This window comes from Poecile atricapillus, chromosome 18 (genome assembly GCF_030490865.1).
Source record: "Poecile atricapillus isolate bPoeAtr1 chromosome 18, bPoeAtr1.hap1, whole genome shotgun sequence".
In the NCBI taxonomy this organism is placed as follows: domain Eukaryota; kingdom Metazoa; phylum Chordata; class Aves; order Passeriformes; family Paridae; genus Poecile; species Poecile atricapillus.
In genome coordinates this window covers 2952-20309 of record NC_081266.1, presented here as the reverse complement: position 1 = coordinate 20309, position 17358 = coordinate 2952, and the positions used below count along the sequence as shown (strand labels likewise).

General features: G+C 45.5%; 1 long non-coding RNA gene across 1 annotated transcript; it reads left to right on the top strand.

Annotated features, from left to right (window-relative positions):
* Positions 1–14775: 14775 nt before the first annotated feature.
* Positions 14776–15224, top strand: LOC131586165 (uncharacterized). Its single transcript, XR_009279098.1, has 3 exons — positions 14776–14963; positions 15043–15086; positions 15175–15224. It is a non-coding gene; the product is annotated as an uncharacterized LOC131586165 (long non-coding RNA).
* The last annotated feature ends 2134 nt before the right edge of the window (positions 15225–17358 follow it).

The window sequence follows — 17358 nt, the reverse complement described above, 5'->3', positions numbered from 1 at the left end:
AGACGTCTGTGAGCTGTGGAACGGATCACGGATAGAGGAGCTGAGACAAAGCTGACCCTGAGGTCAGGTAAGCCGTCAAAAGGGAGCAAATATATGAGAAACATGTCCAAACCTGAGGGGGAGGTTTTGGCTACCTTGGAAGCTATGGTAAAGGAGCACCCGCTCTCTGTATCCACGGATGAGTTTAAAAGCCTTATATCCTGGGTACGAGTAGAATTCCCTAATGTGAATTCAGAGAATATTTTTACCCCAAGCCTGTGGGAGAAGATAAACGTAACAGTATATGAAAAAACCACTCTTAGAGACGAGGTAGCAGCTGAACTTCTAACAGCTTCTGCAGTGACTTATGAAGTCATCGCCTGTAAATGGGAGTCTGAAACTCAGGCAAAGGACACTATTGGGTCCAGAAAAACAGAAGGGTTTGTTTCAGCCAGATGCGGAATGCCTGTTACCGCACGCTGTAAAGTCTGTATTAGACTTCCTGAAATCTACCTCAGGAATGCCTAAGCCTGTTGAAAGCCCAGAGAAACAACTATACAGAGACGAGGAGGCGATTCAAAAATGCGGGCAGAATTTGCAAAAAGGGGTCTTAGAGCTTTCGCAAGAGTGTCTGGGTTCTCCTGAACCTGTTCCAGCAGCCGGTATGCTGGTGCCGGCAGAAGAGGGAGGGGAAACTTCCTTGGCCGCCTGCGTGCCGGCAGCTGAGTCCCTTTCCGACCCTAGGGGGGTGGAGGGGACAGCCTGGGAGGGTACGGGAGGGTTCGGCCCGACCCAGAGCGGTCCGGGACCTCCACGGGCACGGCGGCGCCTGCGCCCCGCCTTCCAGGGGTGGGCTTGGAGCCACAGCTGTCAGTCAACGTGACGTCAGCAGTGACGCAACCACAGCAGCAGCTCCAGACCCCGCCTGCGGCATCGCCCCCAGGCCAGCCGTCATCCGGGGCGCCCGTGACGTCACAGGGAGGCGTGGTCCCGTCCCTCCGTGCCCAGCCCGGAGCCGGGGCACAAGCGGGTGGAGAAACCGACCCTCGGCGTGCACCGAGCGCTGCAGCGGCACTTTTAAAATTGAATTCGCTTTACAATACAGCTGCAGCAGAGCAACAACATCTTGAAAAAACAACAGCTTCACCACCGCAGATAGTTTCACTGGACACCACACAAAGCCAAGAGTCTTTTGAGCATAGCCGTGGTAATGCACAGTTCTGTCAATCTACAAATCCTCCCACAGACATGGACTCAGGGTTACGGGACATACCAGTACAAAGTCCAGCATCTCTGGAATGGTTTCAGAAAAATAGCCGAAAGGCAAAAATCAAAAGCATTGTAAGATGCATTGCTGGCTGATCTGCAAATTAGAGCAGTCACAAGCTTCAGCAAGAAGCCCTTATTAAAGTGCCTTCAAAAATGGATCAAAAAGTTTAAAAATGTTGCATAATAGAATGCATATGGATATTATATTTCTAATGATATCTGTTGGTTTTGTTTTTACAGAATAACATAGAAAATGATATTTATGCATCCCAAGAAATTTAAAAGATTTTTCTTCAGTTTTAGTATTCTCAATACATGAAGGTTTTGAAAATGTTATCTTCTCTATATATCTACGGATAATGTAATATTGTATGATATGGAGTGATCAAGTATTATTACTAAAATTACAGTTAATTTCTGCAAGATGCATTTCTTTAAAATTAAGTTGAAAAATCATATGATTAATCCTACAGAAAAAGGATTTAATAACAGGTTTCTTTCATTTTTAACCTTTCATCTGAATAAGTGTATTGTAGATTTAGTTCAATACAGTTTTCAGTAATCTGAAAGTTATATTAACCATATATTACCCATTTGCTTGGTATTTTTTTATAATTAAGCAATTTTAATGTGAGTCCTTTTGTTATAAAAAAAAACAAAACATGTATAACAGCATATATACCAATTTGGATTTTAGTTAAAAAAGTTAAACTTAATGTTTCTGAAAAGTACTACAAAAGCTGAATCGCAAATTACCAAATCTGTGGTGTTGTATTTTTTCTCTAGTAAAACTAAATTCTAAAAATCCTAACAAATTTAAGCATATACCAAGCAAATTCTTGTTACGAATAGTATTTTTAATAACATCTACAGTTATTATGAGTTATTCTCAAAACCAGATAACATAGAATGGTGATAAATTTGTTGCATCCCTATAATCTCCATAGTGAATCAATATTCCTGTTATATTGTGTTCAAAGAAGTGTATACCAAACTTTTAATTGCCTTCTTTTATAATAACAGAGTAAGATTAAGTTGTGTTTTCATCTAATATAGATTGTGTTAATAAGATTAAGCAAAGTTAAATTTCACTATGTTTAAGTTTGAGTGCTTTTTAAGTTAAGTTATAACTTTGGTATTTTTTAATTTTAAGTTTTGTTATTTCCTTTTATCATAATTAATTTCTAACAGGTTTAAATTTAAATTGCTTCATGTCTTATTGAAGACATTTGTTTAAGCTGCATAGTTATTTTCCTATAGAGATAAAGATAATTACAAATGTTTTCAATTTATTATCCTGATTTCCTCAGACACTCACTGATGACATATTCATTCTATAATGTAAATTTATAGATTTCTATGATGAGCATTATCTATAGAGTGTCATTGTGTTTGCAGCCGGCTTTGTGCATATTTTGATGTGTCTTTGTGTAATTGCCTTTTAGACACGTGTCATTTGAGATTTTTTTGTTTTCTTACTACAGATGCATCTTGGTAAATAAGTTATGCAGCTGCTCTATACAGAGTTTTTTTGTCTTGGTTTTTACTCTTTTCCTTGTTTAAAAAGGTTTGCATTTGCCTAATCCAATGTATCTTTATTATTTTAGTTTCCAAAATTCTAAGAAGATGTGTCATAGTTGAAAGTCAAGGGTTATGAAAGAAACTTCAGATTGAATTGACTACTGAATGGTTTGATTGGTCGATTGCCTAAGACATCTGATCATTGTTTTATACAAATGCCTTTTAAAGGTTTGCTGTGTTTTAAGCATCTTATAGCTGCTATTTTTAAACCCCTTGCTTTGAAAATAAGTTAGGAGACATCTTTCCAGATGAAGCCTAAGGCTCTGGCCAAGCCTTGACTTTACCTGGATGGAGAATTTACCAATAAACCCAGAAGTTTTCTGCATCAAAACAATATTCAAGTCAATTTGACTTAGCAATTAGTGAATTAATATAGCAGCTGGATTTTACAGTGAGCTTGGAAAATTGTTATCCGGACATGATTTTCCAATCTTCCACTGATTTATCAGCTGTGGCAGACTCTGGGATGAGAGTATATATTTAGTACATTCAGCAATTCATATTATAGATTATTCAGATAAGTTTAATATTGCATAATATTAATTATGCATCTTCTTAATAAGTTTTGATTTCTGTAAAAGTGTTATTTCCTATATGTGTATACATGTGCAAGTGTTTTAATTTGATGGTTTTTCATTTTCATAACAAAAAAACAAATACCTTACTTAATTATATAAAGAAAAAGGGGGGAACCAAGGCTATGCCTCGGAAGTATAAAAACCTAATATATTTTAAATTTTTGGAAAAAGCATAAAGATCTTATATCTATTACAAATAATTCTTGAACAGTCTTTTTTAAACAAGTCTTTTACAAAGCCAATTCCATCAATTACCAGGTATTGTTCTAACAAGTACTCAAGCAAAGTTAAGAGAGAATTCTTTGCGTCTAGTCAAAAGTTCAGAAACAAGATTAAAAAATTCATTTCAATTAATAATTTGGAGGAAAGTCTATGTTTGTGTATTTACAGGTTCAAAGCAGAAGTAACTTCCTAGAGAAAAACGTGGAAACTCATCAGCTGCAGAGACAAGCAGACAGCCCAAAGAGCAGAAGAGCAAGCATGCTGATGTGAACTGTATCAAGACCACAATTGACAGCAGAACAGCTTGGATCCCACATGCAAGAACAATGGACATTGGGTTTCAAGTGAAAAAGTGGGAAAATTAATACTGTAAAGCCTCATTTGTTAAAACAAGAGTGAAGGAAAAATAACCCTTCTTGAAAAGTAATCCAAAGAAAGATTTAGGTTGTTTTTTTTTTAATTTTTTTTTTTTTTTTAAAAAGAGAGGGGCAGATGTTGGAGTCTGAGATACAGACTGTGTGCCCTTGCTTTTAATATTTAGTTCCAGGATTCAAAGAAACACTGAATTTCATATAATATGAAATTCATGTGCATGTTTTCATGGTGATACATGAAAACAAATGTTAAAGTTAGATAGGAAATGTGTAAATGTGTAGATTAGAAAGTTTCTTAAATCACTGGGTGAAAAAGTAGTTTAGAGAACAGGAGACAAGATGGAGGATTTAGGGTGTTGTCTCTTGTCCTTCTTTCTTCTTCATGTTCTTCTCCTAGGGGTGTTTGGGTAGTAGTAGGTGATTGGGTAGAAAATATCACAGTGCAGCACACAGGTGTCGGGTCATTGGGTCACTAAGAAAAATAGCTTAGTTGGCATCTGTTAATTGGGTAAATGGACATATAAAAGACCTTGAAGAAGATCTTTGTTAGCCATTTTACCCCTTTTCTATCATAGTGCACATAGCTCCTTGTACCTTGTAATGCTGATAAGAAAAAATAAACAACTGAGACCGAACGAGAGAAAAAAACCGCCTCCCTCTCATCAATCTTCAGTTCAAAGGGAAAAAGAACCCAAATCAAAAAGTCCATAAACAGACATATACCAATTTAGATTTTGAATTTAAGTTAAAAAGCTAGACTTAATATTTCTGAAATGTACTACAAAAGCTGAATAACAAATTACCAAATCTGTGGTGTTGTGGTTTTTTTCCAGTAAAACTGCACTCTAAAAATCCTAATAAATTTAAACATAGGCCAAGCAAATTCTTGTTACGAATAAGCATTTTTAATAACATCTGCAGTTATTATAGGTTATTCTTAAAACCAAGTAACATAGAAAGGTGATAAATTTGTTGCATCCCTATAATCTCTATCGTGAACCAATATTCCTATTATATTGTGTTCAAAGAAGCGTGTACCAAACTTTTAGTTGTCTTTTTTTATAATAACAGAGTAAGATTAAGTCATGTTTTCATCTAATATAGATTAAGTGTTAACAGAATTAAGCAAAGTTCAACTTCACTATGTTTAAATTTAAGTGTTTTTAACTTCAGTTCTAACTTTGGTATTTTTTAACGTTAAGTTTTGTTGCTTCCTTTTGTCATCATTAATTTTTAACAAGTTTAAAATTTAAATTGCTTCATGTCTTATTGAAGACATTTGTTTAAACTACATAGTTATTTTCCTAGAAAGATGAAAAAAACTACAACTGAAACAGCTGTGATAGAACACTGGTGAACAGCTGCTTAAGAACAGAGGTGAATGCTGTTTGTGACACCCTTGATTTCATTAGAAGTTCTATTGTTTGTTATAATCTCTGCAGTTTTAGTTTTCTATAAGTTGCACAAAAAAATAATGATAGTTATTTACAAAAAATTTAAAAGTTTTTCACTTTAATTCATTTTTAGTCATTAAGACAGGAATGTTTCAAAAGTATTATCTCGATTTCCTCAGACATTTACTGATGACATATGCATTGTATAGTGTAAATTTATAGGTTTCTACGATAAGCATTACCTATAAAGTGTTGTTTTATTTACAGCCCGCTTTATACATATTTTGATATATATTTGTGTAATTACCTTTTAGACACGTGTCATTTGAGATTTTTTTGTTTTCTAACTACAGATGTATCTCGGTCAGTAAGTTATGCAGCTGCTTCTATACAGAGTTTTTTTTTGTGTTAGTTTTTACTCTTTTCCTTGTTTAAAAAGATTTACATTTACCTAATCCAATGTAACTTTATTATTTTAGTTTCCAAAATTCTAAGAAAATGTGTCCCGGTTGAAAGTTAAGTGTTATGAAAGAAACTTCAGATTAAATTAACTATTGGATAGTTTAATTAGTCAATTACCTAAGACATCTGATCATTTGTTTTATACAAATGCCTTTAAAGGTTTGCAGTGTTTTAAGCACTCTATAGCTGCTATTTTTAAACCCCTTGCTTTGAAAATTACTTCAGAGACATCTTTCCAGTTTAAACCTTAGGCTCTGGCCAAGCCTTGACTTTACCTAGATAGAGAATTTACCAATAAACCCAGAAGTTTTCCGCATCAAAGCAATATTCAGGTCAATTGGACTTGGCAATTAGTGAATTAATATAGCAGCTAGATTTTACGGCGGGCTCGGAAAATCGTTATCCGGACACGATTTTCCAATCTTCCATTGATTTATCAGCCGTGGCAGACTCTGGGATGAGAGTATATATTTAGTACATTTGGCAATTCATATTACAGATCATTTAGATAAGTTTAACATCGCATAATATTAATTATGCGTCTTCTTAACCAGTTTTTGATTGCCGTAAACGGTATCATATACACATGCATATGTATACATATAGGAAAGAACACTTTTACAGCAATCAAAAACTTACGGATGGACGCATAAAACAGTTATTACTCCCGAGCTTTCTCGTACCTTCCTTCGAAGCACCGGGGACTAGTCTCGTCTAGTCCTAAGCTAATCACCGGGCCTCCCCTGCCAGGACGGAAGGCTATCCCAGTGCCCACATCTGAATCTCAACTTACCCCACGTGACCTCGGCCGTAAGCGTCTCACGTGGGTAATTCCTTTAGGCCATAGTAACAAATACGTGGACAATATTTGTCGGTAAAATTATCGATGAAATGCGGGTTACTTCTCTGGAGACCTGAGGATTCACTTCTGCCTCTGGTCAGGATACAACAGAGAAGATCTGTGGTACAAATGGTCACAAGCGATCAAACAGGACATCCAGCTTCTCCTTGAACTTTGTGGAACAGGGTTGGCATCCAGCCTCGTCCTTAGACCGGGAAGCAGTTCCTAGAAATGGGAAACGGGAGGCAAGGAAGATTCAGGCTAAATATGGATTCAAACCGGACCGGGTGTTAGCGCAGGAAGAGACATTTTTCATCCAGACTGCCGAAATGAAGACCCGTAAAATCCTAGCTCTGCTTCGTGTTTCACGTACTTTTATGTGGTATTTACATTATCAGAAAAAATGAGCAAAGAATAAACACGACAGGTTCCCGTTATTGTTGCGCGAAGGCTTTTTTTAAAGGCCGCATACTCACCGTCTCTTTTTCACTCCAGGCTCGGCTTTTCCCCCGACGTCCGCCGCATCGGGCGTCGCGAGGACGGCCGGGTTCTTCAGCGGGGAGTCTCAGGAGCCGGTACAAATTCTGCTTTTTCTGAAGGTGTATGAAAGCGTGCTATCAAAATAGCTATTTTCTCCACCGAAAAGCTTTCCGTACACGACTGCCAAGGCACGGATGTGTTTTAATCACGTAGCTAGATGTACTTAGAAGATTATTTTTCAAGGCAACACTCGTAGTAGAATTTCATTCGGTTTGCGTCCGCGAGAGGCGGGCCGCCGAAGAGGCACGGTCGGGAACGAAGGACGGAGTAAATCTCCGGGCACGTGCGGCAAAGGACCGAGTCGCACGGAAGAGGCCTCTTTCTAAACCGGATTAGTATTTCGCTGTAATTCGGGGTGTTTGGATTTAGCCTGGGCTTGTCAGCTAAGTCATAAACAAGCCAACTCGGCTCCTCAGCTCTCAATGAGCGTTTGAAACACGTCCACAGAAGGCTAAGGCAGTAATGACTGCAGAGGAAAAATTCACGACTGAATGATTGCTGGGGAAAAATTCCTTGGGAGTCACAAACCTGAGACACGTGAAATTCTGAAGGTGGAATTCTAGTTTCAGCTTTGGGCACCTGAAGGAGGACAGGAGTCCTTAGCCATATAAAGGGAAGCCGAGCGCCCCAGCGCGTCAGGTGCAGACAACGAGGCGTTCAGGGAACTAGCGGCGAGCCCTTTCCGCCCCTACCCTCTCACCCAGGGGCAACAGCACCGGGTATCGGACAAACCTCTGTCAAGCAGCAGCAGCCGAGCAGATGAACCGGTGCATGGATTTGCAGGGGGGATCTGGATTTGCAGGGGGGATCTTTCTCCTTTTTTCCTTTTGATTTCATCTTCCTAGTCCCTCCAAAGCGTCCCTAGAAAAAATGGGGATGATGAGGACGAAAGTAGTTGAAACTGAGGGAAGCAACTCTGTTGGGGAGGGTGAAACAGGCAAACCTTATGAATGTGCTTGTTTGTCAGAAGATTCTGAAAATATGAAGGCTAGAATCAAAGTAGAAATGAAAGCCTGCTCTGAGTCTTAGGATACCGAGTGGCGGTTAACCAAAGAACAATAGCCTAGCCAGTTGAACGAGAATCCCTGCTGACAAAACAATGTCCTTCTGCTGATCGAGAAGTCCAAAGGTAAAGAAGCAAGGAAAGCACTTGTAAAGCTTTGTAGAGTCTAAAGTGCAGCACTGTATGTTAATATAGGGAAGCGCATAGGCTGTATGTAAACTCTTTAGTGGCCGTGTCTCATGGTGATCGGTTACTAAGAATTAGAATATTCACGATAGAAAAAGATATATTGGATTGTAACAAGAACTTTGCTCTCAACTCTTACCCCTCTCTCAGCTCCCCTCTCCCCCGCTCTTACCTCTGAACCCCGCTCCCTCACCTCCTTCCTGTCTAGCCCTCTCCCCCACTCTTAACTCTCAGCCCCCTCTCCCTGGTCCTACCCCACTAGTCTTCCCTGCTCTCTCCCTCTGGTTTTTCCCTCTTTCCCTCTATTGCTCTCTTATTCCCTCCCTCCCCTTTCCCAACCTCTCCTCCCCTGCTCTACCCGTTCTCTCTCCCCTTCCCCGGACCACACGGACGCCGAGGCCGGCGGCGGACACGGATCTCCCCTCTTTTTACCCTTATAATAAATTGCTTATACTTGAACAGCTTGACCCCGGAGAAGTCTCTCACCGCGAGTGAGCATTTTTACACACCAATACCTGGCGCCCGCACATTTACGAGCCATCCCACGACTCCTCCATCGGTGAGACACTGCTCCATCATCACTGGCAACTACGAAGACAGGTTTTTTCACCCTTTAAGGCCGTCTAGAGTGCAGTTTATGCGGCTGATCACCATAACACCGTAACTCTCTTTCCACTGTTCCGCGGCACCCTCGGGCACTGGCCGGCCGTCGCTCAGCAGCGTCGGCTCCGGAGCTCTAGAGGTATCCGCCGCGTGGCTTTTTCGGGGCCCACGTTCCGAACGGCGTCCGCACCCCTGGTTTCCGCAGGGCCCCGTGGCACTGAGAAGGGTGGCAAAGCCACGCCTCTTCTGTGCTACACGGGACATCCCCTGCGTGGTTTCTTCGGGGTGAAGGTTGCCAAGCAGCGTCTGAACCCCTGGTTTCCGTGGAGCCCCCGAGCTCAGGGGGGCGTTGCGAGGCGACGTCTCACCTGGGCTAGGTGGGCAAAGCCTCTACGTGGTCGAGCGAGGGGCAGACGCTGTCACAGCATCTACACCCCGAACTCTCTAAAAGTTTTTCCGCTGCAGCGTCCACACTGTAGTTTTTAGACGACTCTGCAGCGTGGTTATGTGCGAGTATTACTAAGTGACACCCGAGAACGGACGGGAGGTGCCTGGCCAGCACCCATCACCCGAGCTCTGAGAGACGAGCCGACATCATTAAAAGAAGAGGTGAGTCACAAACCAGTCTATCACGGGTCAAAACTATTCAACCCCAGAAAAAAAGCTGTATAAGCAACTAAAATTCTCACTAAAAGCCAGCCAAAGTAAATTGCCTAAACGAGAACTAAAAACCCTCCTAACCTGGACTCTAGTTAATTTCCCAAACGCAAAACACTCAGAATTTTTTACTAGAGATTTTTGGGACACAGTTGGTAATAAGCTTTTTAATAACATCTCTCGCCGAACTATGGCGGCCGCTAAGCTCCTCCCAGCCTGCAGAGCACTCGTAGAAATGCGTGCTGCCAATACACAATGCGTGACGAGCCCCCCGTACCCCCGCAACCCCCGTATCTCCTACCCCTCCCCCCGACCACGCGGCCCCCGCATCCTCTGTCCCCGCCGGCCCCCCTCCTTCCCTGCCCACTGAGACCGGCGCGCCCCCGACCACGCGGCCCCCGCTCCCCCTACCCCAGTTCCGGCACGCTCCGTTCCCACCCCTCCCCCCGCCTTCCCCGTCCCACCGCCCGCCCGCTTTTGCCTCCCTCCTGCCGTCCCAGCTACCCCCGATGTTGCGGTCCCGCCCCGTTCCGCCGTCCCCGCGGTTATGGGCCCTGCCGCCGCTGTCCCCGCGGTCCTCCCGCCTTCCCCTGCCGACACCGTAGTTCCTGGCTCCGCCACCCCGCCCACCCTCGGCATCGCCGTTCCCGCAGCTCAGCTCCCCTACACCCCCTCCGTGCCGCCCGCGCCGCCTTGCCGCCCCACAGGCTCCGCTTTCCCGGCACCCGTGGAGCCGCCGGCCCCGCCGCTGCCGCCGCCGTCCAGCGACACCGATCTGAGCGGTGCGGCACGGGCCGATCCGAAATTCCCGCTGCCGTACACCACTCCCCCATGCTGCCCTGCGGCGCTGATGCCATCGACGCATGCGCAATCACAGCTTTTATCGCCGAGGCTCCTGCCGCCGTCCCCGCGCCCCCCGTGCCTTCCCCCCCCGTGCCAGCCTGTCAAACCGCGGAGGGGGAGAGAAATGCCGACTTCTAAAACACCAGAACAAGTCCAAAAATACCAGCGTCACGCAGTTTCAAATCACCGAGTTGAAAATTTCCAAAGGAATCCAATTGCAAAATACCAGAATACGGGGTTCCAAAATTCCAAAATGATTCAGTTTCAAAATAGTAAACTAGTGAGTTCCAAAATATGAAAAGCACCCAATTTCAAAATATCAAATTGCAAAATACCAGTTCTCAGATGTCTTACACCGGCAGGATTCCCAAACCCAAATGAACGCAATTATTGTCAAAACGGGATCTGCGCTACCAAAACGACTATTTTCTTCCCTGAAAAGCTTTCCCTGGTGATCATCAATACACGTAGTTATTTTGATCATTTAGCCGGGTGTAATAGAACTTTTACTTTAAAACCCAACATTTGTAGCGGTCCTCAGCTCGCGTCCGTGACCCGCAGCATCCGGGCGGGACCGCCGGGGCCGGGATCGAAGTGCAGAGCGAGCCCGGTCCCCGCGGCTGCGTGGGGAAAGACCGAGCGGCGAGCAAAGGGAGCATTTATAAACTATATTGATATTTCACTGAAATTCAGGGCAGAGCAGCGACGGGGGCGCTCAGGTTCGGCCAGGATTAGCCCTAAACGAGCCGGGCAAACCCGCGACCGCTCAAGGGAAGCGGAAGTCAGTAACCGGTAATCGCCTAGGACCCCGTGAGGAATTTCCTCTGTAATCACAAACCCAGCACGCAGGGGATTTATGCGGCAGAATCCTAATTTTGGCCACGGCACCCGGAGGAGGAAACCGGTTCTCTATCGCGGAAATGAAAGCCCAGCACCCCGGCGTTTCGGGGACGGACAGCGGGACACGTAAGGGAGGGAACGATCGGCAGGATGTTTCTCCGCCTCACCCCCACCCCCCCCCCCCCCCACTCCAAGGTGCTGCAGCCTCAGGCGTGACTGGCGAGGACGAGAAGGGAGCAGCTCCTTGCAGAGGCAGTTTTGAGAGGGTCACCCGGGCAAGGCTCGCGCAGGGAGCTGCCAGAGGGGCCAGCGGGGGCATCCCGGGAGTTCCTCCGGGAACGAGGGTCACGGCACCCAGCAGGGACCGGGGGATCAGGCGGTTTCACCCGGGCGGGGAGCGTCACTTTAAGATAAAGCCGAGAGAAAAGCCCGTCCTGCCGAGCAGGGTCACCCGAGCAGGTGGGGCAGCACGCACATTCCCGGGGGGGGGGGGGGGGGGGCGGCAGTTTTCAGCTCTCCTCTTCTACCTCGCTACTCCATCTCCACAGCCCCAAAGAAGGGATGGGTTATCAGGAAAAAAGGCGTTTAAGCTGAGGGAAAAAGCTTTCTTTTCCCCAATTGCCTGTGTTTGAATTGAAGAGAAATCCACTTCCCCTGCAATTTTGATAGTCTCAATTGGAGGTAACTCTGCCTTTTCTGTGCTGTTTGAGATATTAATTGATAGAGAATGCCCATTTTCTATTTTTTTCCACTTTAAGTGGAAAGGGAAAGCAGGGATGATGCTTTTTTATGGATCTGAATTAACCGAAAAATGCCCCCTTTTCAATCACCAGAGAGATTTAAAGTGAGGAAAACCACTCTTTTTCCCAATATTTGATGGGTTTAAATTAAAGGGGAGAAGCCATTTATTTACCACTGTATCCGTTTAAGTGGAGGTAGCTGCCCCATTTGCTCATTTTTAGCGTTGCCTTTTCCAGCATGTCCTGGGGTGACTTTATGATACCGGTATCCCCAATTGTCTGGTTTATGTTAAATATTAAGTTCTGCACATTTAAGACTGGCTCTGAAAGCGAGAGCGGGGGGGAAGAAGAAGCACGCTGTTTGCATTAAGGAACAAACATCACTCCCACACATCCCGCTCCTGGACCGTGGTGTCTGCAGCACGGACAGACAGCGGGACAGAGCTTCTCTCTGGCTTTTAGTTGGTTTTAGCTAGCTGAGGCAGAGGAGTTCCCTGGACTTTGGTTTTTTTTTCCTTTTTTTGTTTCCTTGGATCTGTGCAAACCTGCTCTGGACCGAACACCCGGCCAAACCCCGGGAGCTCACGCCTTTGGCCCACCGGGACCCGGGCCTCAGCACTTTTCAGCGCCGGAAGGACCGATAAGAACCCGAGCGAGGTGAGCTACACCACATGAAAAGAACTTTTCTTCCTAGACTTGCCACCCCATCGAACAGTGAGAGGTTTTATTATTTCATATTATTCAATTTCTGTTAAATAAACAGCTTTTTCTACTTCTTTCCAAGGAATTTTTTTTTTCCTTTCCTGGACCAGTTGGTAGGGAGGGGTCATTTCCCTGGGGAAACCCCCATTTGGAGTTTTCCTCCCTAATTTGCCCTAAACTAGGACACAGCATTTCAAGGGTTTAAAGCTGCATTTCAGGGTACCTCTACCCATGCCCCGGCACCAAATATTTCCAACAGGAGCGAGTCCAGCAGGTATGTAACGGTAATGCCAGCTGGGAGTCTATTCTTTTTCTTATTTTCATTTATAATGTAGAGAGCCCTAATTAGAGGTCCCTATGAAACACCATTCATATCTATACTCTTCTTCTCCACCCTAATTAATCACAGGGGGAGTGCTACTTAACAATCACTAATAAATAATTATGCAAGTCCATAAATTATCCAACTTAGCCGCCAACACTGCTGAAACACAAAGTTTTGCTTCTTACCTTTTTTTTTTTCCTTTGCTCCATTGCTCTGAGTAATTGCAGTAAAAAAAGAAAACACTGTCTTTTCCCAAAAAGCTTTCTTCTACGCAGAGCTCCTTACCTCAATTTTAACTCAGAGGAGCCAAACAGCTACGGTCCCTCTGAGGGCTTTTATACCCGGTGGGATTTGCCGCCTCCCCTTTCCCAGGCATTGTGGGAAAAAGAGGCGGGCTCAATTAGGGGTATATTAACCCCAGGCTGTGCTAAGGGGCATTATTCCCTCCAAGGGAATCAGCTGGGCTAAAGAGCTTGTCTCTCATTTCAGCGAAGAGGCTCTTTCAATTTACTCCAACCTGCTTTTAGCAGGTATCTTTTGGGCATTTGAAGCAGCAGAGGTTTTGAAAACACCTTGAAGAAAGCATTATGGAACACAGGGAGTATTTAAGTTCATGATTTTGGGTTGGGAGTTCAGGGGTGATAAGATGCTTTTATAATGATTCTTCTGTTTGGGTTTTTTTTAGGAGGATTGCAGTTTCCTGAAGTTCTAGGTCACGTCAAGTGCGATACTTCAGATTCTGTCAGCAGATTCAGCATGACACAAAAGGGAACCGCTGCGGCAGCTTTCCTTAGCAGCAGATCGGTCTCTCCGATGGATTCGCTTCGGAGAGATAAGTCGAGGGCTGTGGTCACAGAGGGGATCGAAGCAGGGTAGTGGGTTAGGATTCACACCGGTTAGGGTTTTGAGTCAGCCATGGGGAGGGGGAGGTTTGAGAACTGGCCTTTGGGGCCACCGTGAGGGAAAGGCTCACTTTGGCTAACAATGCTGAGGCGGGCAGGGCAGAGCAGTCCCAAGGTGTGTTGTCACTTGTCTGTTGTGCTTTCTGTGTCTTCCGTTCATCTCGTGTAACATGTCTCTTGCCTTAGTCCTCCCAGGAGCTTATGAGAAACCCCAGGTCCTTCCGGTCATCTCCCATCTTTGCGTTCCTCGGCCCGGGGCCGACGCCGGCGAAGTTTCGATTCGGGAGGTCAGACAGGCGTCAGAATCGCATCTCTGTTCAGCAGCATCCGATCGGATGTCTTTTTAGGTCTTGTTCTCAGCTGTGTTGACAGCTGTCTGCAGTAATCTTTCTTTACAGTGGATAAGGACTTGTGCCGATTCAAAGGCAGGCAGAGGCTTCCAGCCACAGGATTCTCAGGCATCCGTCTCCGCGGTTCTCGGAATAAGTCGTTCCGTTAGCATCTTTTTCCTCCGGGGTCATCCGAGCCCGGCGGGCTCGCCTTCGGTCCCTCCTCGGTCATCTCGTTGAGCATTTTCTCGGTCCTCGTGAGGATTTTCTCGTCTCAGAGTTTTCTCTCCCTGTCGTGTCCCCTCGTCTCACGTGTCACGGGTGTCTGGGGGTATTCGGTCCGGAACTGCTCTGCCCTGCCGCCCGGCCCCGTTGCAGATGTTCAAGGACAAGTCCTGGGCACTTGTAATTGGAGACTCGTAATACGGGCTGTAGTTGGAGTCTAGGTAGTATTCTTATGTTGGCAGAAGGTGTCTGGAGCTGTGAAGTTACCCTGCAGCACTTCGACCTTTTTCCTAACTTTCTTTCAGATGCGGAGGGATCGACCTCCCGGCAGAGCGCCTCGTCCCAGATGAGGGGATCCCCCTGAGAAGGTCGGTCACGGTTCTTCTTTCGCAGTGGGGCTGGAGTCGGTCACTGTGTTACAGCTCTGCTCTTTGTATTTTTTTTCAGGAAGTAAAGCTGGATAGCAGCAGTGAAGGTGAAGCATTGTGAAGGTGAGCCTCGGTTGGTGGAGAGAAGCAGTTGTTCTTGCTGGGGTCTCAGTTTCTGCTATAACTTTAATCCCTTGTTTTTTTATGTTAGGTGGTCTACTTGCAAGATATCCCAGCCCAGGATGCCAGAGGACAGGTGGGTGCAAGCTCTATGTGTTTTGGTGCTTAAGTCCCTGGTTTGCTGATAATGTTTAGTTCTCTAAGATAGAATGAAAGAACCATATGACGAATCCCACCTTGTGGATCCTGACACGAATCGGTGTCACGGACAGGATTCTGAGAGACAGAAGGGGTTGCAGATTTGTCGTGCACTCAGTATCGGGGGAAAGACGTTTCGCTTCAGCCCCCCTAGCCTGCCACGCCGGTGAGCAGTGTCTAGAAAGCAAGGGAGGCGATTCGAATTTCTCAAAAACTGCCCACGCCTCGGTGCAAAGCACCCCACACTCATTTGAGGGCTCTGTCTTCAGAATTTTACAAGGGATGTTTGAATGCCAGAGTTTGGACTGACTGATTTTTCTGTTTAAAGTACTTGTTTGCTGATAATGTTTAGTTCTCTAAGATAGAATGAAGGAACCACATGACAAATCCCACCTTGTGGATCCTGACACGAATCGGTGTCACGGACAGGATTCTGAGAGACAGAAGGGGTTGCAGATTTGTCGTGCACTCAGTCTCGGGCAAAGATGTTTCGCCTCAGCCGCCCCTAGCCTGCCACGCTGGTGAGCAGTGTCTAGAAAGCAAGGGAGGCGATTCGAATTTTTTAAAAACTGCACACGCCTAGATGCAAAGCACCCCACACTCGTTTGAGGGCTCTGTCTTCAGAATTTTACAAGGGATATTTGAGTACAAGAGTTTGGACTGACTGATTTTTCTGTTTAAAGTACTTGTTTGCTGATAATGTTTAGTTCTCTAAGATAGAGTGATGGAACCACATGACAAATCCCACCTTGTGGATCCCGACACGAATCGGTGTCACGGACAGGATTCTGAGAGACAGAAGGGGTTGCAGATTTGTCGTGCACTCAGTGTCGGGCAAAGACGTTTCGCCTCAGCCGCCCCTAGCCTGCCACGCCGGTGAGCAGTGTCTAGAAAGCAAGGGAGGCGATTTGAATTTTTTAAGAACTGCACACGCCTAGATGCAAAGCACCCCACACTCGTTTGAGGGCTCTGTCTTCAGAATTTTACAAGGGATATTTGAGTACAAGAGTTTGGACTGACTGATTTTTCTGTTTAAAGTACTTGTTTGCTGATAATGTTTAATTCTCTAAGATAGAATGAAAGAACCACATCACAAATCCCACCTCGTGGATCCCGACACGAATCGGTGTCACGGACAGGATTCTGAGAGACAGAAGGGGTTGCAGATTTGTCGTGCACTCGGTATCGGGGGAAAGACGTTTCGCCTCAGCCGCCCCTAGCCTGCCACGCCGGTGAGCAGTGTCTAGAAAGCAAGGGAGGCGATTCGAATTTTTTAAAAACTGCACAGGCCTAGATGCAAAGCACCCCACACTCATTTGAGGGCTCTGTCTTCAGAACTTTACAGGGGATCTTTGAGTACGAGAGGTGGGACTGAGTGGTTTTTCTTCTGTTTAAGTCCCTGGTTGGCTGACAAGCTTTCGTAGTCTGAGATGGAATAAAGGAACCGCATCAGGAATTCCACCTTGTGGATGGTGCCAGTCATATTTTCTGTTTTGTCCGAGGTTCCGTGCAGAGAGGCAGAGCCAAAGTTTGCGATCGGCCGCACCGAAGCCGGCGCGGGGGACGTCTCAATGTACACATCCTATCGAGGATGGGTCTTGTCCTATTACGTTACAAAAGGTAAGCATCACAGGTGGAAGTTGGAATCAGGGGAAAAGCATTTATCATCAGTGGAGCCAATTTGAAGTTAAGGTACAGGACAGGGCTGTAGTGGGGTGGGCCCCTCTGAAGCCAAGGGAGAGGGTTTCTTTTCGAGCTCCCCAGAGCTTTTGCCGGGCAGGGCAGTTCCAATCCATCCTCTCACGCTCTCGCGTTTCACGTCGTCGGCCGTCTCAGCCTCTCGACGTCGTCGTGGATTTTTTCGTCCGAGGAACCGGCCTTCGCGTCCCCGCGGCTATCGCCACGTTCACCCGGCAGACATCGCCTGCGCTCGCCTCTGTAAAAAGTGCCTTGTGCTGTGCTTGCCTCTGTAAAAAGTGCCTTGTGCTGTGCTTGCCTCTGTAAAAAGTGCCTTGTGCTGTGCTTGCCTCTGTAAAAAGTGCCTTGTGCTGTGCTCGCCTCTGTAAAAAGTGCCTTG